At 43.7% G+C, this 4,611-nt stretch overlaps 3 long non-coding RNA genes across 4 annotated transcripts; 2 read left to right on the top strand and 1 right to left on the bottom strand.

The window, feature by feature from the left end:
* The first annotated feature begins 226 nt into the window (after positions 1-226).
* Positions 227-674, top strand: LOC114792900 (uncharacterized). The gene is made up of 3 exons (XR_003750171.1): positions 227-276; positions 407-477; positions 558-674. It is a non-coding gene; the product is annotated as an uncharacterized LOC114792900 (long non-coding RNA).
* An 8-nt stretch (positions 675-682) lies between these two features.
* Positions 683-1,803, bottom strand: LOC114792899 (uncharacterized). The gene is made up of 3 exons (XR_003750170.1): positions 1,739-1,803; positions 1,351-1,402; positions 683-1,255 (listed from the first exon to the last, which is right to left on the bottom strand). It is a non-coding gene; the product is annotated as an uncharacterized LOC114792899 (long non-coding RNA).
* On the top strand, positions 1,223-3,322 carry LOC114792897 (uncharacterized). Of its 2 annotated transcripts, XR_003750169.1 has the most exons (7): positions 1,223-1,258; positions 1,369-1,411; positions 1,514-1,580; positions 1,715-1,780; positions 1,955-2,091; positions 2,192-3,159; positions 3,223-3,322. It is a non-coding gene; the product is annotated as an uncharacterized LOC114792897 (long non-coding RNA). The 2 variants fall into 2 exon arrangements; XR_003750168.1 differs by having other exon boundaries at positions 2,192-3,319.
* The last annotated feature ends 1,289 nt before the right edge of the window (positions 3,323-4,611 follow it).

Raw genomic sequence — 4,611 nt, 5'->3', positions numbered from 1 at the left:
GCCTTGTATGGTGAGTGAGAGACTGTGTGTGTGGTGAGTGAGAGACTGTGTGTGTGTGTGTGTGTGAGAGAGAGAGAGAGAGAGAGAGAGAGAAAGTGTAATTTGTATTTGACCAGGACCCAACTGGTCCAGATGCAAATGTATGTGTGTTGTTTCTCTTTCTTCAGCTTATGCCCAAAACACCCTCGAGGAAGTACACCTGATGATGGAGTGCAACCATGAAAACCTGATCAAGTTTCATGGCGCCTACTTGCAGTAAGCAGCGTGGAGGGTGAGGTGGGTCTGGGAGATTTTATACCTGCTTAAAATTAACACAATAGAGCGTCTAGAGCTGTTGCCCACAGTTCAAGAGTTTCTATTTCTAAAACCTTGTGACTGGGTTTCATCATTTGCTTTTCTTCTGTAGGCGTGAAAATACGACACTCTTCAACGCCATGGGGTTCTATGGTGGAGGCTCCCTCCCTGATATTTATGAAGGTAACACTGCAGCACCATTCAGTGTATTGTCTTCTCCTGTGTATTTAGGGTGGCATTTCATGTTTTGCATTGTTGCCCAGATTTCGGGGCATTCAAAGACAAGACTGCCTTTGTCTGCCGGGAGGTTTTACAGGCAACAACACAACTACTCTAGGGGTTACTGTTTCTCCATGGCATCCTACACCGTGACATAAAGGTATCTCATGACACATACAATCACACAGTCTGGAAGTTATGAGGCTTTACAGTAAGAGGGCATGTGTATTTACCTAGAATACATTCATTACAAGCATACTGTCATATCTAACCTATGACTGTCTGCGTATTGGCCCACAGGGAGACAATGTCCTGGTTAATGATGTCAGAGATGTGAAGATCTGTGAGTACTGACTTCCAGAAAGTTATTTCACCACTTCCTGTGTAGATCAAGAATGAAGATGGATGAATGTGTTTATATTTGTGAGTGAAGAATATTGTTTCTTTATAGAATATCTCTTTCTACAGGCGATCTGGGTTTGACCCCATTGCCAGATTCCAGACGGCTGGAACACTCAATTGGTAAGTTTCTTTCAAAACCAAAAATTCATCCTTGTGTCTGTGTTGTGTCACTTCTCCTCCCCTGCGTTTGTATGTGTTTGTCTTCATACAGGATGGCCCCTGAAGTCCTCTGTGCCCAGAAGAATGGGGGCTATGATGAGAAATGTGACATTTGTTCGCTGGGAATGATAGCCGTTGAGGTGGCTAAAGCCAAAGTTCCCTTCCTCTACATGAGCCGCAGCTGGTAAACACACACACACGCACACACTCATAGACACATAGACATACACACTTTTAATTAACAACAGAGTTAATGGAGGTGTAAGTAAAGCATACCTTCTTTCTGTGTTTCAGGATTGCTGCCAAAAATGCCTTTGCATTCTGGGACCTGAAAGAAGTATGTTGGTGAATGTTTTCTTCATTGCATACACACACACACACACACACACACACACACACACAGGAAGATTGTAATTAAACCAGATGGTTATTTTTTCAGGTCTAGGAAATTTAAGGCCTTGATTCCGGATCCTGGAAGACGGCCTTCTGCTGAAGAGCAGCTTATGGTAAGGTGCAATTCAGTGCAATTCAGAATTTTAACTCTTCTGACATATACCCAGACAACCCAGGCTCGTATTTTTTCATATAAATAAACTGCTACCAGTACTAACACTGTGTGTCTGTGTCTGTGTGTGCACAGCGTCCATTTTTTAACAGACCTCACCTGACAGTGTCTGTGATGGAATGCCTGCTGGAGCAGCGGAAGGTAAACCTGATGGTTCTTTTCTGTCTCACCACATAACTCCAACCATTACGCGTACCCTAATCCTGAGTCTACACGTTTCAAGGGGAATTTTGGTGAACTGTAAAATAATGGTGCACTTCGCCCTCTACTGGCCGCAGTAGCTATTTATTTCTGTGGCATGTCTCTTATCTGGAGGATCCCCACCTATCAACTGCGCCACAAGCCACAGTCATCCTGGAGGACCAGAAGGGGGGGAAGAGGCAGACTGGGATGGAGAACCACTCACCAGAACAAGATGGAGTGACATTTGACATGCTGACTAAAACTAACAGGTACGTACCCTGTCCTGTCTTGCCCACAACTGTTTTTGCTGTGATGTTTTTTCATCAGGTCTGATTTCATTTCCGACTTTTCTGGGAATTCTACAAACAGAAGGATAAAAGTAGGAACTCAAATGGCCTGATTGTTCCAGCAATCATAATAATTTTTGATTGCCTCACAAGACAACCAGCCAGACATTCATCCCTGAAGACCAGAAGGAGGAGGAGAGGCAGGCATTTGGCATGCTGAACAAAACTAACAGGTACATATTCTGTTCTCAGCAAATTCTTTAAGCTTCTCCACAGAAGCTTGGATTTCATTTCTGGCAATTCTCTGGGAATTCTACAACACACAGGGACAGAAGGTCTTTGGTGGTTAATTTGAACAAGGGATATTAAGTTAAAACAGAACGTTCTGTCTATCATGTCACAAAGAAGAGTTTTTAATAAAGGAAAAAGCAAAGCAGCACAAGGGCCAATAAACACAGATGGCTTTATCTGGGCTTTATCTGGGTAAGATCAGTCCCAATCAGCCCAGACCAAACCGTATTCAGGTCTGGATCATAAGGACTTGAATCGGTGAAGTCTACCAAGGGGACCGTGACATCACAGTATCAATCATTTTGTGACTTCACCAGAAAAAAAGGAACAGAACATCCACAATCAGATACCAGTATGAATTCATATGATCGGATTGTACCACTGGCCATAATTTTTCCCTTTCCGGCTGTCCTTTCCACCAGAAGCAACCAACCAACCAGTCAACCCTGCAGACCAGAAGGAGGAGGAGGCTAATTGGGACACTAATTGGGAGAAACATTCACCAGAACTACATGGTTGTTAATTTGAACAGGACTTAGGGAAATTAAGTTAAAATAGAAGGTTCTCTCATATGGTCTATGTATTGCCGCATCAGGGAATGGAGTCACAAGCACTTGCCGTTGCCGTTACATTTCCTGTCGTGTTTCCCTCACAAGCAATCAACCAACCAGTCAACCCTGCAGACCAGAAGGACAGGCAGACTGAGAACCACTCAGAACAAGATGGGGTGGCATTTGGCATGCTGACTAAAACTAAGAGGTACATATTTTTGATGTGTTTATGCTGATCAGGTCTGATTTTATTTCTGACTGTGTGTTGCAGGATGTTAACCAGAGAGACACTGGTGCTCCTCCAGCCTTCAGTTTTTGGAGGCAACTGTATTACCAATAAATCACCAGAAGGATAGTCCAACCTACCAACCAGTATAATATAATGCATATATAATAAAGATGTAAGACATTAAGACATGTTTTCTGTACTTCAGTCTTAATGTTCATTTGTAATGAAAATGTTAGTAAAGGTCCAGCACTGTCTGTGGTGGTAGCAGGGTGGGAAAGTATTCAGACCCCCTTAAATTTTTCACTCTTTGATATATTGCAGCCATTTCCTAGAATCATTTAAGTAATTTTTTGTTGACATTTTTGCAGATTTATTAACATGGTCCTAAGTCTTCAGACCCTGTGTTGTGACACTCATATATTTAACCCAGGTTCTGTCCATTTCTTCTGATCATGCTTGAGATGGTGCAACACCTTCATTTGAGTCCAGCTGTGTTTGATTATACTGAATGAACTTGCGGCGGCAGACAGACTGGCTAAACCGAACGTCTGCCATTTGCGTAGAGCCACCACCCTGCGTGTACACTATTGACACTGTCTTTACCTCGCTCCACTAAAACAAGACATTCTAAAAGAAACATTAAGACTAAAAATAAAACACATAAATATGCTGACACTGTGTCTGTTCCCCGGGCTAGACTGTTTCAGCTATTTATTACCCGTTACTATCATTCCTTCTGAGCGTACCAACAGCACCTCCAGTATAAGAATTATTAAATGTTAGATCTCCCACACCTACACTCATTGTTAATGAAATTATTACAGATCAGGGGTTCGATGTACTGTGCCTGACCGAAACTTGGTTAAAACAAAGCAAATTTGTAGCATTAAATGAGTCTAGTCCTCCTGGATACAGCTATGTACACCAATCTCGCTTAACTGGAGGTGGCATTGCAGTAATTTACAATGATAACCTTGGTATTGCACATAAACCCAGACATGGATTTACTCACCGTCGAATCCCAAGGTGCCACTGAGGCAGTAGGCAGCCATGACAGGGCCCTTGGAGCAGTGTGTGGGGACAGTGGTACCTTGGCGGATCAGGATTCAAACCTAAAACCTTCTGATTTCCTTAACCACTAGGCCACCACTGCCCCAGTCCTCTGCTTTTTGGGGACGAGAAAATATATCGGATGGAGAAAGTGCTCTTTTTGCCCCCTTGAGCAGCAGGGACGCAATCTCCTACAGCATATCCCGGGCGGGTTGTCCTGCACCGTGAGACTAGATTATTCCCAAGAATTGCGGCAGCAAATTAGAGCCTGTAACCCCTGGTTACAGTTGTAAGCACCCAGTTTGATGTCACCTGATCCCGCCAGCAGCGCACTCTCTTGGCGAGAGGGCCCTGTGCCCCGCGTTGCGCCCTCTTGCAGCA

The sequence above is a fragment of the Denticeps clupeoides genome, chromosome 6 (assembly GCF_900700375.1).
Source record: "Denticeps clupeoides chromosome 6, fDenClu1.1, whole genome shotgun sequence".
NCBI lineage: Eukaryota > Metazoa > Chordata > Actinopteri > Clupeiformes > Denticipitidae > Denticeps > Denticeps clupeoides.
This window is presented reverse-complemented; position numbering and strand designations above follow the sequence as displayed.